This window comes from Pseudophryne corroboree, chromosome 4 (assembly GCF_028390025.1).
Source record: "Pseudophryne corroboree isolate aPseCor3 chromosome 4, aPseCor3.hap2, whole genome shotgun sequence".
Classification (NCBI taxonomy): domain Eukaryota; kingdom Metazoa; phylum Chordata; class Amphibia; order Anura; family Myobatrachidae; genus Pseudophryne; species Pseudophryne corroboree.
This window is the reverse complement of record NC_086447.1, coordinates 204,609,812-204,629,442: the sequence shown is the minus strand read 5'-3', so window position 1 is coordinate 204,629,442 and position 19,631 is coordinate 204,609,812. Positions and strand designations below refer to the sequence as shown.

The following is a 19,631-nucleotide window of genomic DNA, read 5'->3' as shown; positions in this document are numbered from 1 at the left end:
AACTCGTTCATATCTTTCAGTGTGGAGACTTAAGCGATGAACGATGCGCGTCCCCGCGCTCGTTCATCGCTGGTCTCCCGTCGGCTGTGCATGCAGGCCAATATGGACGATCTCGTCCATATTTGCCTGCACTTCAATGCAGCCGGGTGACGGGGGGAGTGAAGAAACTTCACTCCCCCGTCACTGCCCCCCCGCCGCCGGGTCGCTCGTCGGCCGTATCGGCCGTCGGGCACCTCGGCGGCACATCGCCAAGTGAGTAGGGCCCTTTAGTCTTACCTGTCCCTTGATTGCTTGTAGAGGCTACTGGAACCAAGCCATAGGAAGGGAGCTGCATGTATGGGTTCATAGTGTAACCTAACCCTTGAGGTGGTGCTACCGGAGTTAACTTGTCCGCTATAGAAGATATAGAACATATTCCATGGTGGCTCTGTGTTTTTTACTTCGCTGAAAAGCGAAACAGTTTGCACACAAACCCTCATAAGTGACCAATTGATTCATATCAATTACCCCTGACTTACAAGATAAGCATGTTAGGGCTGTAGGAGTGCTTGATAAATTCTCCTCGTCACTTTTGCTGCTCACAGACATGGTAACAATCTGTTATTGACTACACAATTTGTGACTGAAAATCACCCTATATGTAGGTATATAGAGGTGAGATCAATCTGACCACAGTGCACCTAATTTGAGGGTCAGAACAGGACTGACATTACACAGAAAAGTCAGCACACATACTAGCAGTCAGTCACATGTTAAAGCATTAGACATTGTCATATGAGAATACAACTTCCATAACAACTTATACATAAGTAGGAAAATTGTACTTCTGTTTTTAACTTGTTCTTTTTCCAACATAACATGCAGAAAACACAGTAATATACAGGTCTCATATGCAATAGGTACCAAAAATTAACAATTCATACTAAGAAGTAGAGAGAATTTTTAGTACTGTATACCCTGCCTCCGGAGAGCAGGATACAGGGAGACTCACCACACTTCCATATCCAAGCAAATACGCTTTTAAGACGCTGAGTGGATTCAGACGCTACTGATGTACACTACCGCTCTTGATAACTGATAACAGACACGGTCGCTCACTGACGGACACGGACGCTGAGCGACTTCCACGTGTATGCAGACGCTAAGGCCTGCGACATGGTCTGGGCGGGATCTCTAGTGTACACAACCGCAGCGTCTAAGCTGCGACAGAGTACCCTCGTGGTAGCGTCTGAGCCGGAAGTGAGGTTATTCAGTTCATGAAACGAGAGACGCGCGGAAACTGGCCATGAACTCGGAGGAGGGGCGGCCAGGAGAGCGTCTGAATCCCCCTGTTGACTTAAACTCTCAGGATCGCCGCCTCTACCTAGTCCTGGCGCCTATGATCCCCGGAGCGGAGCGCTGTCGCACTCGAGATGTTCGGCGCATCAGCACACTGTTTGTAGTCTCCACTAAATCAGTGTAGCCGTGTCCTGACCCCTCTAGTAAGAGGAAGTCCATAGACTCACCGTCTCCCCATGCTCCGGCCACAGCCTGGTTACGTCTGCTGGACCTGCTAGAACATCCGACACAGACGCCCGTCGAGACAGCACTAATACCCGAAGGTAAGCATTGTTGCGACCCGGTGAGGAGTTGTTGGAGCGACTCTTTCTAGCATGCGTTTAAGACGCTGTTAAGAGAAGTCGCTCAAAAAAAAAACAATATAGTAAGTCTATAAAAATAAAATAATAAAAGCTTGAGGCTGCTCTCTCAGCAGCCCTGTGACCATGCGGCTTCCTGCCGTACCATGCAAAAAACTGATTTGACTGAGTCAGTGGGCGGGACTATATGGTGAAGGCCCCGATGCATCCTGGGAGGCCAGAATGCTTGTGACCGTGTTGGTGCCATTTCCGCTGTCGCTCAACCATATTCCAATGTTATCCTGTGGATAATCCTGTGGACCCAGCCAGAGAAAGAGTGTTAACCATGGTAAGTCTATCATAACACTCCTTTTCTGCATCAGGATACATTGGTTTCCACAGGAAAATATTGGGGATGTCCTAAAGCAGTTCCTCAAGGGAGGGGACGCGCCTTAGTGGGTATGAGAACCCGGCGTCCAAAGGAAGCATCCTGGGAGTCGGAAGTATCAAAAGGCATAAAAACTAAATAAACGTGTTCACTGGAGGACCACGTAGCTGCCTTGCACAACTGTTCTGTGGACGCACCACGGCGGGCCGCCCAAGAAGGTCCTACAGACCGAGTAGAATGGGCTTTAATAGCAGCAGGAGCTGGGAGTCCAGCCTGCACATAAGCTTGTGCAAACACCATTCTAATCCATACGGTCAAAGTTTGTTTATTTTCAGGCCAGCCAAGTTTGTGGAAACCAAACAGTACAAAAAGGGAATCTGACCTCCTGATAGAGGCAGTCTTCTCCACATACATACAGAGAGCCCTTACCACATCCAAAGATCGCACTTTGGAAGACAAGTCTGAAGAGAAAGGCCGGAACCACAATCTCTTGGATAAAGTGAACAGATGACACCACCTTAGGCAAATAACCTGGTCGACTTCGTAGAACTGCCCAGTCACGGTGAAAAATCAAATAGGGTGGATGACAGGACAAGGCGACTAAGTCCGACAACCGTCTTGCCGAGGCAATAGCCAGCAAGAACAGGACCTTGGCAGTGAGCCATTAAGGTTCGCTGACTCAAGAGGTTCAAATGGACACTCTTTCAGTACAACAGTCAAATCTCATGGAGCCACAGGAGGGACACAGGGAGGTTGAATCCTAAGTACACCCTGAGTGAAAGTTTGAACGTCAGGTATAGACGCAATTTTACTCTGAAACCATATCAACAAGGCAAACATGTGAGCCTTGAGGGAGGACGGACGAAGAACTAAGTCAAGGCCTTGTTGCAGAAAAGCCAGAATTCTGGATGTTCTGATTGTAGAGACATCATAATTCTTCTCAGCATACCATGTGAAGTAAGAATTCCAAACCCTGTAATAAATCCGGGCAGAGGCCGGTTTGCAGGATTTCAACATAGTCTGGATAACCGCCTCAGAGAAACCTTTGTCCCTCAGAAGTGATGCTTCAAGAGACACGCCATCAAAGCCAGTCTGGCCAGGTCTGGGTAGGGACAAGGGCCCTGCACAAGGAGGTCCGGGCGCTGAGGAAGTAGAAGGGGATTCTTTGTCGACAGACTGTGCAGGTCTGAGAACCAATGCCTTCGAGGCCACGCTGAAGCGACTAGAAGTGATATTCCTCCTTCTTGTTTGAACTTCCGTAGTAGCCTGGGCAGGAGTGAGACTGGGGGGGAACACGTAGGGCAGCCAAAAGTTCAATGGAACAGCCAGTGCATCCATGAATGCTTCTTGAGGATCCCTAGTCCTTGATCCGAAGACCGGAACCTTGTGATTGTGTCGAGACGCCATTAGGTCTACGTCTGGTAGGCCCCATATGTCCACTAGGAGTTGAAAGACTTCCAGATAAAGACTACACTCTCCAGCGTGCACGTCCTGGCGACTGAGGAAGTCCATTTCCCAGTTTAGGGCGCCCGGAATGAGCACTGCTGATATGGCTGGCAGATGGCGTTCCACCCAACAAAAGATTTTTGACACTTCCATCATTGCCATGTAGCTTCGAGTGCCGACTTGATGGTTTATGTATGCCACAGTGGTAGTGTTGTCTGTTCGTACTTGAACAGGCCTGTTCTGTACCAGAGGCAGGGCGAGAGATAATGTCTTGAACACTGTCCTCAACTCCAGAATGTTTATTGGGTGGAGTGATTCTTCCGTGGTCCAACGACCCTGAAACGAGTGTTGCTCCAACACCGCACCCCATCCCCTCAGACTGGCATCCGTTGTTTAAGCAGAACCCAGTCGGGGATCCAGAAGGGACGGCCCATGCTTAATCGCTGGTCCTGTAGCCACCAGGTCAGCGACAGACGAACCTCCGGAATCAACGTGATCATCTGAGATCTGATCCGATGAGGTATGCCGTCCTATTTGGAAAGGATTAACCTCTGTAGTGGGCGGGAATGAAATGGAGCGTACTCTACCATGTCGAATGCCGACACCATCAGGCCAAGTACTTGCATCGCCGAGTGTATCGACACTCTGGGATGACAAAGGAAACATCTTATCCTGTCCTGAAGTTTCAGGACTTTTTCTGGAAACAGAAACAGCCGTTGACTGTGTGTCCAGAAGTGCCCCCAGGTGCACCATGCTCTGAGCTGGGACCAGCGGGGCTTTCTTCCAATTGATAAGCCAGCATCAGTTGCAGATGACCGAGGAGGACATCGTGGGACTTTGGCAGAATCAGCAGGTCGTCCAGATACGGCAGGATTCTGATCCCCTGGCGACGGAGATGTGCCGTCATCACGGCCATGACCTTGGTGAAGCTCCGAGGAGCCGTAGCCAGTCCAAATGGTAGAGCATGGAATTGAAAATGTAGGTTGCCAATAGCAAACCGCAGAAACTGCTGGTGTGGCATCGCAATAGGTATATGCAGGTATGCATCCTGTATATCCAGGGATACCATATAGTCTCCAGGTTCCATAGCCAGTACAATTGAGCGCAGTGTTTCCATATGAAACCTGGACACACTCACAAACTTGTTCAGGGATTTGAGGTTAAGTATAGGCCAGAATGACCTATTTGGTTTCAAGACTAGAAACAAGGTTGAGTAAAAACCTCTGCCTCTCTGGGACTAAGGTACCGGCACAACCACTTCTGTACTCTGGAGAGAACTGACAATTGTTTGCAAATCTTGCACCTTTAACGGATCCGAAGGTAGAACCGTGGTGCAAAACTGGCGAGGGGGACGTCTCAGGAAAGAGACAGCGTACCCGTGAGAGTCAACTTCCAGCACCCATGCGTCTGAAGTGTTCTTTAACCAGACCTGGACGAACTGCAGAAGTCGGCCTCCCACCCTGGGGTCCCCGCCCCGTCTTGCAGCAGGCTCGTCTTGTCTAGAAGCAGGCTGAGGGGCTGCCCAGGATTGTTTGGCCTTGGGCTTTGTGGTTTTGGGAGCACAAGATTGTCTCATGTATGCCTGACCTTTTGCTTTCCCTTGAGGCCGAAAGGAACGAAAAGAGGTACCTTTTGCCTTCTGTGCAGAAGGATTAGTATTTGGGAGGAAAGCAGTCAGCTACTAACTGAATTTTATTCAGGTCTTCACTAAACAAAATGTCCCCAGTGAAGGGGAGTACCTCTAAGGTATTTTTTGAGTCTAGGTCCACCTTCCATGACCTCAACCTCAGAATACGGCAAGCCAGGACAGACGTAGTCGATGCCTTGGCCGCCAGCACACCTGCCTCAGAGGACGCCTCCTGAATGTAATAGGTGGCGGTGGCACAGCGAGACAGGTATTATCTGGCACTGTCAGATATATTCTCGGGCAGCTCTTCCTCTAATGACTGAACCCAAGCTTCAATACCTTTTGCAGCCCAGGAGGCAGCAATAGTCGGTCTATGCACAGCTCCTGTAAGGGAGTAAATAGATTTCAGGTATCCCTCCACATGCTTATCTGTTGGTTCCTTCAGTGAGGTGACAGTGGTGACAGAGTTAACGACACCACGAGTTGGGTGATGTGAAAATCCACTAGGCAGTGAATTTTCCCCATTTGCTACATAACTCTGCAGGGAGAGGATAGCGAGCCAAGGCCAGTTTATGTAGAGGGAATTTCTTCCCTGGATTAGACCAGGGTTCCCTTCTGATGTCCATTAAGTGGTCAGAATGGGGTAACAGAGTTTTAACCACTTACTGCCATTTAAACCTATCAGTTTTCTTTGCCACAGTAGTGAAATTCTCATCATCAGAGATTGTAGGATTTGTTTTATGGCAACCACTAAGGCAGGGACATCAATTTGCAAGGAAGAATACTCAACAGTAACACCAGATTCAGTGTCTGACAGGACCATATGCTCCCCCTCCTCTTCAGATGAAACATCAGAGAGGTATGTGGACGGGATCCGGTCTGAAAATCGACACTGTCTAAGTCGACAATGTTTAGGTCGACCACTAAAGGTTGACAGTCACTAGGTCGACAGGGTTGGAAGGTCAACAGGGTTTCTAGGTCGACATGTCAAAAGGTCGACATGAGTTTTTCAAATTTTTTTCTTTTTTTAAAACTTTTTAATACTTAACGATCCACGTGGACTACGGTTGGAACAATAATCTGTGCAGAGTGAAGCGGTAGCGGAGCAAGGCACCTTGCCCGCAGCATGGCGAGCGAAGCGAGCCATGCGAGGGGACACGGTGCACTAATTGGGGTTCCCGGTCACTCTACGAAGAAAATGACACAAACCCCCAAAAAAACTCATGTCAACATTTTGACCTAGCACATGTCGACCTTCCAACCCTGTGGACCTTCCAACCCTGTCGACCTATAGTGGTCCAAATATATGACAAAATGGTAGTACTTTCAAATGAGCGCAGTAAGGAATAGAGTGCTGCCCAGGTCCAAAAACAAAGGAGACAAACACAAATCTCCAGCAATAGATACAAGAAAAAGGTGATATTGGACCCCTGGCGCACTGTAATCGTGGATGCTGTTTCTTACTCCTATTATTGAATGATGGAGTCAACATGTGCTGATTGTCACACAACACTAGCAATATTTATTAAAACACAATCCCCAGCTGGGAATGGACAATGATATTTAAAACAAACAGATATTAAAACAAATATACAGAAATGCGGTGAATGGAAAGGGACACCAGTGCTTTTATAAAGTGCTTTTCATGCTTAAAAGTCCTTCTTAAATTGAGAAAAAATCTCTCACCATGTTGCATAGCAGCTTACAGTCACCGGTTCCCAAACCTCCACCAAGTCTGTCCTTATCCAAATAACGCGTTTCGGTCTTGTATTGGCCTTTCTCAAAGTTGGATCTTTTTATCCAAATAACGCGTTTCGGTCTTGTATTGGCCTTTCTCAAAGTTGGATCTTTTTATCCAAATAACGCGTTTCGGTCTTGTATTGGCCTTTCTCAAAGTTAGATCAACTTTGAGAAAGGCCAATACAAGACCGAAACGCGTTATTTGGATAAGGACAGACTTGGTGGAGGTTTGGGAACCGGTGACTGTAAGCTGATACGCCTGCTGCGGTGGTGCTGGGCCATTCAGCCTAGGACCCCAGCTATCTCTTTAAAGCTAGCCCACCGCGGCTATGCAACATGGTGAGAGATTTTTTCTCAATTTAAGAAGGACTTTTAAGCATGAAAAGCACTTTATAAAAGCACTGGTGTCCCTTTCCATTCACCGCATTTCTGTATATTTGTTTTAATATCTGTTTGTTTTAAATATCATTGTCCATTCCCAGCTGGGGATTGTGTTTTAATAAATATTGCTAGTGTTGTGTGACAATCAGCACATGTTGACTCCATCATTCAATAATAGGAGTAAGAAACAGCATCCACGATTACAGTGCGCCAGGGGTCCAATATCACCTTTTTCTTGGACCTATAGTGGTCAACCTAAACATTGTCGACCTAGACACTGTCGATCTAATGATCCACACCCATGTGGTCTGTGAGGAAGTAGCCCGCCTATATGACCCAGAGACATGAGAGTGAACTGGTGGATTTCTGTCTAACCAAAGACTGATTTATTTGTTGCAGCTGGTTAGATACATTTTCCGCCCAAGGCGGATTTACCATAGGGACATGCTGTAGTGGCACAGGTGGTCCCATAGGGGGCATAAGGCGTTCTACCAGAGTACCCAGTAGGTTTGTGAATGCAGCCCAGGGTGGCTCCTGAGTAGACCCAGGAGCTGCGGACTGGCAAGGAGGTGTATGACACATTGGGCCTATTTCAGAGCTGATCGCAGCAGCAAATTTGTTGGCAGTTGGGCAAAACCATGTGTACTGCAGGGGGGGGGGCAGATATAACATGTGCAGAGAGAGAGAAAAAAAAAAGCAATGTGGCTGGATTATTTGTTTTCAAAACAACATTACATAGATCCTGTTCAGAACAGCAGTGGGCACACACACCCATGTCTGAGGGATTATATACATATAAATACACTGCACTGTATCTGATTGTTATATTGCGCACTGAATTTGAGTGTATTGAACGCTGTGTTATCTTGTTAACAGCATTTTCATGTCCACGCGGCTAAGTGCCGCGACATCACTTCCGCATCAGCTGATGCGCACAGGGATGGCGGGCAGGAAGTCCGGATGGCGTAGCCAGCAGAGAATGCCGGTGGGGGAATCCTGATGAAGGAGGGGTAAGATTTGTCTATTTATACACAGTTTATTGTCACTTGCATTTATCCTGATGAGGTGGTCCCCAAAAACGTTGAGATTGCACTAATACACGTTGTGTCATGATTTAAAGCAGAGGTTCTTAAACTCGGTCCTCGGGAGCCCACACAGTGCATGTTTTGCAGGTAACCCAGCAGGTGCACAGGTGTATTAATTACTCACTGACACATTTTAAAAGGTCCACAGGTGGAGCTAATTATTTCACTTGCGATTCTGTGAGGAGACCTGCAAAACATGCACTGTGTGGGCCCCCGAGGACAGAGTTTGAGAACCTCTGATTTAAAGTCTCCAAGTGCCGCCTCGTCGTTGCAGTGTATCAGAGGAGTGAGCCCCCAGAGCAGGACATATCCTGCCAAGGATATCTAAAGTGGTAGATATATATATATATATATATATATATATATATATTCACCATTAATTGGAAAAATAAGCAAGTATTCTATAATTGTATATGTAGGGACACTGTTCCTTTAAGGTCTATGGCTAACATGTCATTACAGCTTGTGCTGGGCATACACGGTCTGATATAACGGGCCTGACAGACATTTTCTCCGACAGCCTTACACAAGTGACGTGTGGTGAGGTAAATGGCTGAGGGGGCGCTTGATAGGATTAGAGCCAGGTTCACACACTATAGAATTGTTCCTGTACATCCTTGTTATGCAGGGAACATTCTAAAGCTGCCCATTGATGGTCTCTTACCACCAGGTCTTTAGGTAGCTGCAGGTGAAGTGTTATTAAGAGTCATTTTTTTCCCACGAGAAAGTATGTTATGCAAGGCTGAACAAAGCAAACTAGGACATGTAGGCAGAAAGAAATGGTGTTGAAAAGCAAAGTCTCCAGGCAGTTCCTTGGGTTTTACCATTTTCCACAAAAACAACATGTAGGGGCAACACATTCAGACTAAAGTTAATGATCACATTCCCTGGGACTTCTCTGCCATGATGAGTCATTCCATAGCTCACGCCCCACTAACACCTGTACAGTCAATAGGGACCTTATGGTAGGCTGGGTTCCTTTTACTTTTTCTATACAATCTGACAGAAGCCTGTGTAGGCAGAAAGGGACACTGCCAATGCCGACACAGAACGTGAAATATCAGCCAGAGGGACAAGGCAGAAAGGGGAGAAGACGGTTTTGTTTGAATTATTCTCCATTCATTTGTAACTGGAAACAGAATACTGGTAACCGGGGACATGACCATTTTGTCACCACGGTTAGTGCAGCTATAATCTTTACAGGCTTCAGCAACTAAGGGATAATGGCAAAAAAAATGTCACACACACACACACACGTGTCTTGTCCCTAGCAACCCTCCCTGAACTACAGTAGACAGTCACACTGAACGACACTCTACATGCGAGTGTAGACTTTTAATTAAAAACAGATACTGGTAATGTCTTTTGAACTTTGGAACATAGCTCAAGGACATTCCCATGTTCAATACATTTGGTAAGTGTCCCCAAGGGCAGGAGTTTTCTCAGTCTCATGCTAGAACATGACTTGCCTGGCTTTATCAAATAATACCTTTACAATAAATAACTTTAAGACACAAAGGTACACAAAGGGTTTGATGGCATGTCTTCATCTCACCTACCCTCTGACCCCATTACCACTGGCATCCTCCTTACTCCTGTGAGTAGACAGCCTTAGGACTGTACCTTTAAACTGTACTCCTACATAAAGATCCCTTGTAAATATTCAAAACCTGTGACCGTTCCTGCAATCCAGGGTCACCAGGCAACAACTATGGTTTACTTTAAGTAATATTGTTATGCACGTGCCCAGAGAAGGGGGGCATTTGTGCCTGGATGAGCTGACTCTAATGTTGGGCACAGTAAGGTCATGTTTGCAAAATGATGCACAGCACACAAGCACTGTAATTTACCGCAGCTTTGCGCAAGCCTAACAATTTCAATATTCTCTATCATGCTGCCAAACACAAACAATAAAAGCTAGGAGCACACGGAGTCCCTCTGATAGTCTGAATATTACATTGGCTGGGCATGTGGTGTCAATTTTACTGTAGGATCAACATTCATGTTTGTTTTTAGAAGAACATGGCCTTTTACTGTCTGCAGTGCTGTATATAATACTTGCAGACAGGAATGCACACCCAATCCAAAGAGCATACCATCTAAATGTGGAGACTACTAAAGGCACACGGGGTGCGGGGATGTAATAGCTTCAGAGATGCAGGCGTATGCGCAATTCTGGTAAGTTTCCCCAATGTTTTAAAGTAGCAATCATTTATAAGGCAAAACATGGACTGAATTAGTGACAAGTGGGGAGATTTATCAAAGCTTGGAGAGAGATGAAGTACTAAACAGTTTCTAACTGCCATGTTACAGTGCTTGAAACACCACAGTTAAGCCAGATACACACCTGCACAAAGGGGCCGATTCAGACCTGATCGCTGCTGTGCGTTTCCGCACATCAGGCGATCAGTTCTGAATTGCGCATGCACTGCAATGCGCAGACGCTACGGGGAGCGCCGGGATGGTGCGAAAAATCCCATTGCACCGGCGAGCGCAAGGAGATTGACAGGAAGAGGGCGTTTGTGGGTGGCAACTGACCGTTTTTGAAGAGTGTCCGGAAAAAAGCAGGATTCCTGAAGTCAGCTCCGACCCCGATCATCGCAGCAGCTGAGTAAGTTCTGGGCTGTGCAAAGACTGCACAAACTTCTGTTTGTGCAGCTCTCCTGCACGTGAACGCACACCTGCACAGCGATTTCCCCCTCCCCCTGTAGACGGCGACTACCTGATTACAGGGATGCAAAAAACGCACCCTAGCGATCAGGTCTGAATTTGCACCAATGTCGGGACAATTTGTTTTGTAACAACAAATCGTCTACATTGTGCAGTGTGTACACATGATTGAGCACTCGTTAGCAACATCTTCCAGTGCAGTGTAAACGAAGGGTGGATTGATATGTTGTTCCGTCCAACAAATGTGTACGGCCAATCTCCACTGGTCCAGGCCAAAGGGAATTCAGCGTGACCATCAGAACGATTGGCCGTCATTCTAGTGCAGTGGTTCTCAAACTCGGTCCTCAGGACCCCACACAGTGCATGTTTTGCAGGTAACCCAGCAGGTGCACAGGTGTATTAATTACTCACTGACACATTTTAAAAGGTCCGCAGGTGGAGTTAATTATTTCACTTGTGATTCTGTGAGGAGACCTGCAAAACATGCACTGTGTGGGGTAATGAGGACCGAGTTTGCAGACCTATGTTCTAGTGTGTAGCCAGCTTTAGGAGCTGCAGAGTTGGTGCTTTATCTCTCTTCAAACTTTGATAAATCTCTTCCATGTACACACACGAATGCTGGGTACACACTAAACCATGCATGCATCACACCATCCGTACACACTGCACAATGTATCGTTGCCAGCCACATTTAAAATGCATGCAGTCATTCCCTGGGTCGTCCCATTGGGCATGCAACAGGCATGACAGGACGACCCGCGGGATCATGGGTACACACTTAGCTATATGGTCGATATATATTTTTCCGAAATGTGTCGGAACAATATATCGTCAGATTAATCGCCTACTGTATACCGGGCTTAATACTAATAGAAGCTGCGATATATTCACCTGAACATTGTTCATGCTAATAAATCACTTCTCCCACAACTAAAATAACAATTATTGTGGGGGTACAGCAGTTATAACATTACTGCCTCAAAGCATCATGGGATATATATGTGTGTAGTTTATATGCCCCCACTTTGTGTGTTTTTTCTTTAGGTGTTCTAGTTTTTCCCACAGTTCAAAAACCTACTGGTAGTTTAATGTTAAAGTCTGTGTGTGTTGTACAGAATTTAAATGCACACTGTACTGGGGACAGGACTGATGTGAATGATAAAACATTGCATAACACACTGCAATTATTTAGAGGTTCAAAATAATAATAATAATGGTTCTATATAGCAAGGCTCTGCAACTGGCAGTCCTAGTCTAAGAGACTTTTTGGAAGTTCCCACCTTCCCCCCGACAACCTCAATACTGTCATTATTACAACATTATTAACCCTTCCTGGCCTACTGTCACATAGTTCCAACATAACTGTAGCCAAAGCTCATGCACATACTTGAACAGCACCAATATAAATGATAACATGAAAAGCACAGTCAGTGGACGGTAAACAGAATAAATTATGCATACGTAGTAGAGTGTTGGTGAAGAAATCAAGCACACAATGGGGTACATATGAGATCTCGGCAGACAGGATGCTCGCCACACATCAGGCCCGGCGGTGGCTTGCTACGCTCGCCACAGGTTCTATTTCCACTTGGTTGGTGGCGTGGATCCACCAACAGAGTGGGAATAACGGGCCAGTGTGAGGAATCCGGCTGTCGATGTATCGTCGGGTGTCAGGATTCCGGCGTCCGTCTTCTGAAGGCCAGGATTCCTACAGCCGGTAAACTGACTATATCCCGTTTAACGTTGGGGTTAGTGTTAGAAGATAGTGGAATAGATCCCAAGCAGTAGTTTAGCATTAAGTCAATGAACTTTGAAATGTGCAACGTGAACTGAATTGCAAGGCTGAACACGGAAAAGACAGTCACAAAATCTTTACATACAGTCCAGCTACTCCAGTCCTGTGTGTATACAAACCTAGCCTGGGATTAGATGTAAATCCTAACACTGATAAAGTAATATCATGCCAATTCCAATTTACTTCTTATAGGTACATCTCATGGAAAAAAAACACATTACAAACATTGGGGCAGATGTATTAAGCCTTGGTAGGATATAAAGCAGTGATAAGTATACGGTGATAACACACCAGCCAATCAGCTCATAACTGTCAATTAACATATTGGAGCTGATTGGCTGGTGCGTTATCACATTGCACTTATCACCGCTTTATCACTTCTTTATGACTTCTCCAGGCTTGATACATCTGCCCCAATAACCCTACAACCACAAGAATTACATGCAAAACTGAAATTACTATATACAGCACAGCATCAACACTGTTCCAATACAACAGCTGTGTATGGAACACTGTATATACGGAGCATTCCATGTTCTCTCCATATGCAGGACACGGGAACAAGTACACAAGTGCGATAGATAGATAGATAGATAGATAGATAGATAGATAGATAGATAGATAGATAGATAGATAGATAGATACATAGATCCTAGCACTCTGCTGCCCAGATAAGGCGATTGTCAGGCCACACCTACCGAGGGTTCCCAGCAGCCGCCACTGCTCTCGCCTCTCTCTACCGAGACTCCAACCGACACTAACGGTTAACACTCAGGATTGGCCACTCCACCGTCAGGAGGCACGGCCTGGAGGATGGGTGTGTCGTTAGGTGTAGAAAGCGGGTGGAGCTAAGCCTTCGCTATCCTATTGCTGCGTGCTCGGAGTAATGTGGGAGGGGCATAGGCGATGATTGACAAATCCTGTAATCCACGGTAGAGTAGAGCCGATTTGGTGGTGACGTCAGCGATACAACTTTTCCAAACTTTTCTCATTGGTTGATTACGCCCAGATGGTAGGTTACTTAGCTGTGATTGGCTAGAAGGAGACGAACAGGGCAAGACTGCTGGGATCGGAGGTCACCAAGGGATACAGTACACAAGACTGGAACATCGGGCGCCATGCTTGTTGTGGGCAAACGATGCAATACATTTCTTCATAATTTTACTGATAGATGTCACAATCTAAAGCGTTTAAATTACGTTTTATAGGTGTTTTAGGAAATACTATAGCGTCCTAAAACTCTGCATTGATAATATTCTGTGATAAACTATATAAAGACAATGACCCTCAGATACGATTTATATTTTATGTCTGGTTTATTTGAGCAGCGCTGTCTTCCAAGAAGGATTTTTATTTTATTTTTTACTGGAAACCGTTTTAACATTATTTTTAACACTGACTCATAACATATACAGTGCTACTTTTCTAGTTTTGATTGCAGGATGCTTATTGCTAGTAACATTGCTGAAGTTCGCTTCTTAATCGGGAGGTGGTTTAGATAGACAGTTAAAAGGTTGACCCCATACCAGGTGCGGAACTACTGGAGACAACGAAGTCTGTTGCCGCCGGGCTCCAGCCAGATAGCGTTTGGTGCCCCCCTCCTCCCACCAAGTAGTCAGGTGCCATATGGTGGGCGGTACTGGCGGTGTTCTCTGGGGCGTTTGTTATAGCCCTAAGTGGGGTGAATTTTGTGGAGACTGAATAGAGCTGGGTAAAGACCCCCCACAGGACCCTAGGACATATACCAACTCTGAGCACCATCTAAATTTATATATAAATACATACACATACAGCTCACCTCACTCACACAGATTCCCACACAGTATAGCTATCGCCACTTGTACAACTCTATACATACACCATAGGTGTGTGCAGACACAGACATGGGAGTGCCGCTCCAGACTTTCCCCCCTCCGCCGCATTATGGTTGGTCTACCCCCTCATCTAGGACATAGTCTGTTTACCTGGGCGGCCCAGGTGAGCAGTCTTATGTCCAGAGCAAGGGGTGTGTGTAGGTAGTTCGATACCCAGCGGAGGGGGAAGTCTGAAGCGGCGCGTCTGCGCACGCTTATGATTTTTTCTGCTGCGGGGTACACTGGGCTCCACAAGTCTGGACAATGGGGTGTAGAGTAGGATCTTGATCCGAGGCACCAACAGGCTCAAAGCTTTGACTGTTCCCAGAATGCACAGCGCCACCTCCTCTATAACCCCGCCTCCCAGCACAGGAGCTCAGTTTGTCAGTTGGTGCTGCAGTAAGCAGGCACTTAACAGAGGGGCTGCTCCAGGCAGCCCTAAGAAAAGCTTTTTATGAGGTAAAAAGTGAAGACTTCAAGGGCAGCAGCGGTGGTAAATGTCTTCTGACATTCTCTGCTGCAGCTCCAGCTCTCCCCAGCGGCGCTGTGCACTCCCGAGCCCTGGTTGCCGGGTACCTACAGCGGAGGCTCCGGTTTACTTCACGTTAGGCACACACGGCTGGGGCTCTCCAGGATCGCGTGGCCGCTCTTCGGGAGGTGGTAAGTGGGTCCCGCTCACGGGACCCGGTCTTTATTGCGATCCGGCGCGGTCAGTGGGAGGTGGGCCGTGCGCGCTGGCGGTGGACACTGTGGATACAGGCGATCCCAATAGATCACCAGGGCATGGGCGCAGGTCAAGTTTTCTCTTAAAACCGATTTTAATATCGCCCACAGTACCCGGTGGTTTTGCCAGCAAGGGGGATAAGGCTTAGACCTGAAGCCCCTCCCCCAGCCCCAGGGCACCATTTCCAGCAAGTGTTCCCCCCCTGGAGCTGCATCTCTGTCTTTCCTCACTCCCTGTCAGTGTCTGCGGCGCCATTACTCCTCAGCTCATTGTTCCTGGGACTGTTTGGGCAAATCCTCCTATGTAAAGCCGCCTGGTTGTCAGTGCTGTGACTTTACATGACACCAGGGGCGTCGGATTGGGGGGGGGCAAGGGGGCAGCTCGCTCCCCCCAAAACACCAGAGGCGCCAACACAGCGGCCAGCTTCAGCGCTACCCGCGCTGCTGTACTATTACTTTACACGGCGGGCAGCGCTGAAGCTGCCTTCCCCAAAGTACCAGATTAAGGAGCGGGGGGGGGGAAGGGGGGTTTGCGCTCTCCCGTCCCCACTGCATAAGCAGCCAGCTAGCCGCAGGCAGCAGAGAGCACAGCCACAGACGGGACAGCTGAGCGACGGCTCAGCTGTCCAATAATGTATCAATGAAGCAGCCTGCCGCTCAGCTATTGGCTGAGGGCGCAGGCTGCAGGGAAGGCAGCATGTGGATTCTGGAGCCAGGATCCAGCGGCGTTTGGGTGCGTGTGCTGCTTGGAGAGCCAGAACAATAAAAAGTAAAAGTAAGGCTGACAGTATTATTTACATATATATGTATATATATATATATATATATATATATATATATATATACATACATACGAAGCTATATATGTGTAAATATATAAATATAAATGTGTGAGTGTATATATATATATGTATATATGTACAGTATATATATATGTACATATATATGTGGCATACTGGAATGTTAGTAGACAAGAGATATTGGAAAGTTCCAAAAGCCTTTTAATTCTTATCAGTGAGTGGGGGAGTTTTATGGCCCCAAACCAGTTCTAGCAAACCCTGCCACATGTAGGGGGTTAGGACAGGAAGTGCAGGGGGATTTTAGAAGAAGGAACAAAGCACAGGACAGTGCAGTGTGAGCTGAGGACTGAGGATGGAAGGCACAGGCTAAGTGTCCAGAAGAAACGCAGGCTGGGGACTGTGGAACAAGAATGGCACTCCACAGTCCCTGGCATGATGGAAAGAAGACCAGCGTGTGGGTGTTGCTATGAAGAGAGGGAGAGCCAGCAGCTTCAGTGAGAGATGGAGAGTGCAGTGTGAGAGCCACAGTATGCAGAGTACAGTGGAAGGAACCAGGAACAAAGGACCTTCAGGGGTACCCAAGAAGCAGGACGGGAGGTGTGAGTCTGCGGGATAGGACGAGCTGGGTGAGTGGTAGGAACCACGTTTGGCGGAAGGCCCCCAGTAACGTGTACATGAGATCCCGTTTAGAGAGAGCCCCTAGCGAATGGGGGAGAGCACACTAAAATGAATTTCAGTTTGCGAAAGCCGCACTACTGATTCCCAGAGACTGCGCTGGTATGTACTGTACTGTAATGATGTCACATCACTGTAAATGCTGTTATTGCCCGTGAAGCAAATGAAAGGAGATGTAAGTTGATGTAACCCATATGAATATTGCGCTGGAGAGGAGCACAAGGAGTTAAATGTTACTGTCGTGATAACCCTGTCTGAACTGTGAATAAACTGCTTGCTTATGTGATGACATGGCCTGGTGTGCAATGCTTTTAAAAATGACTGATGGACCGGCCGCTGCCCGGCTACCACAATTTGGCGTCACGAACAGGATCGGTACCGAAGATTTATTTGACAATTTGGGGAAAACTTTATTGGGAGGGGCCCATGAAAGCCACCTATCTCTTTTGACCCAGCGAACTGGGGGAGACAAGGGCCGGCACGGGCAGGTTCTAAGTGTTTGGCACAATTGCCAGAAGATGTTGGAACATTCATGATCATCTGTGACCCAGGACTGTAATTCACAGGAAATAGGCAGCAGTATATGTGATTTGTATTTCATGTGATGTTTTGCATGCCATGTTTTTCTGCTCATGTGATTGTTATATTGTGTGTTTGCATGCCATGTTTTTTTGCTCATGTGATTGTTATATTGTGTATGATGTATACTTCAATTATGCTTGTTTATTGTGTGTTATGTTTTGACCTTGCTGTAGAGTATAAGAGACTGTTCCTTGCTAGACTTTTTGCAAGCTCATAGTTAATTAGTTATATTGCGTGGGGACACGCAAGATTTTAGCAGGGGTGTATGTGGCATACTGGAATGTTAGTAGACAAGAGATATTGGAAAGTTCCAAAAGCCTTTTAATTCTTATCAGTGAGTGGGGGAGTTTTATGGCCCCAAACCAGTTCTAGCAGACCCTGCCACATGTAGGGGGTTAGGACAGGAAGTGCAGGGGGATTTTAGAAGAAGGAACAAAGCACAGGACAGTGCAGTGTGAGCTGAGGACTGAGGATGGAAGGCACAGGCTAAGTGTCCAGGAGAAACGCAGGCTGGGGACTGTGGAACAAGAATGGCACTCCACAGTCCCTGGCATGATGGAAAGAAGAGCAGCGTGTGGGTGTTGCTATGAAGAGAGGGAGAGCCAGCAGCTTCAGTGAGAGATGGAGAGTGCAGTGTGAGAGCCACAGTATGCAGAGTACAGTGGAAGGAACCAGGAACAAAGGACCTTCAGGGGTACCCAAGAAGCAGGACGGGAGGTGTGAGTCTGCGGGATAGGACGAGCTGGGTGAGTGGTAGGAACCACGTTTGGCAGAAGGCCCCCAGTAACGTGTACATGAGATCCCGTTTAGAGAGAGCCCCTAGCGAATGGGGGAGAGCACACTAAAATGAATTTCAGTTTGCGAAAGCCGCACTACTGATTCCCAGAGACTGCGCTGGTATGTACTGTACTGTAATGATGTCACATCACTGTAAATGCTGTTATTGCCCGTGAAGCAAATGAAAGGAGATGTAAGTTGATGTAACCCATATGAATATTGCGCTGGAGAGGAGCACAAGGAGTTAAATGTTACTGTCGTGATAACCCTGTCTGAACTGTGAATAAACTTCTTGCATATGTGATGACATGGCCTGGTGTGCAATGCTTTTAAAAATGACTGATGGACCGGCCGCTGCCCGGCTATCACATATATATATAGAGAGAGAGATAAATACATATAATATGGGTTCAGTATGAAAAGCCGGCGGTCGGGATGCCGGCGATAAGTATACCGATGTCGGCATCCCGATCGCGGCAATGCAGACGGGTGCACAGGGCACCCTAACCACCCTCCCATACCCCCTAACCTCTCCCAGATGGTGCCTAAACCTAACCCCCCCCCCCTCTTCCCACAGCCTAAACCCAGCCCTCCCCCCATAGTGCCTAACCCTTCTCTGCAGGCTAGCCCTAACCCCTCTGGCGTGTGCCTAAACTTAATAACCGCTCCCGCACGCTAAGCCTAACCCAGAAGTTCATATTTACCTTCGGGATCCTGGCTGTCGGGATACTGTATCTTCGTCTGGATCCTGATCTCTTTAGGAATCCAGTGTCGGTATTCTTGCGGCTGGCGGGACTCCGGTGTCGATATTACGGCTGCCGGGACCCTGAAGGCATACTGGGGGTCATTCCGAGTTGATCGCTCGCTAGCTGTTTTTAGCAGCCATGCAAACGCTATGCCGCCTCCCACTGGGAGTGTATCTTAGCTTAGCAGAAGTGCGAACGAAAGGATCGCAAAGCGGCTACAAAAATTTTTTGTGTCGTTTCAGAGTAGCTCAATACCTACTCAGCGCTTGCGATCACTTCAGACTGTTCAGTTCCGGATTTGACGTCACAAACCCGCCCAGCGTTCGCCCAGCCACGCCTGCGTTTTTCCTGGCACGCCTGCGTTTTTTTCAACACTCCCTGAAAATGGTCAGTTGCCACCCAGAAATGCCCACTTCATGTCAATCACTCTGCGGCCAGCAGTGCGACTGAAAAGCATCGCTAGACCCTGTGCAAAACTACATCGTTCATTGTGCCCGTACGTGACGGGCCCAACGAATGCACATACGCATGCGCAGAACTGCCATTTTTTAGCCTGATCGCTGCGCTGCAAACAAATGCAGCTAGCGATCAACTCAGAATGACCACCACTGTATGTATGTGAATGTACATATATATATATATATATATATATATTTAATCTGCCTGCTCTTTATTAGAGGCCCTACTGTCTGAAGTGCCCCGGGACCCCATGGCCTTAATCTGGCAC

At 47.3% G+C, this 19,631-nt stretch overlaps 1 protein-coding gene across 1 annotated transcript in view; it reads right to left on the bottom strand.

Moving 5' to 3' along the window:
• FARP2 (FERM, ARH/RhoGEF and pleckstrin domain protein 2) overlaps window positions 1-13,577 on the bottom strand; it is a 238,283-nt gene extending 224,706 nt beyond the window's left edge. The window contains exon 1 of the mRNA XM_063919260.1: window positions 13,447-13,577. The gene's annotated coding sequence lies outside the window, so the exon portion shown is untranslated. The remainder of the gene's footprint in view (window positions 1-13,446) is intronic.
• Between the last annotated feature and the right edge of the window lie 6,054 nt (window positions 13,578-19,631).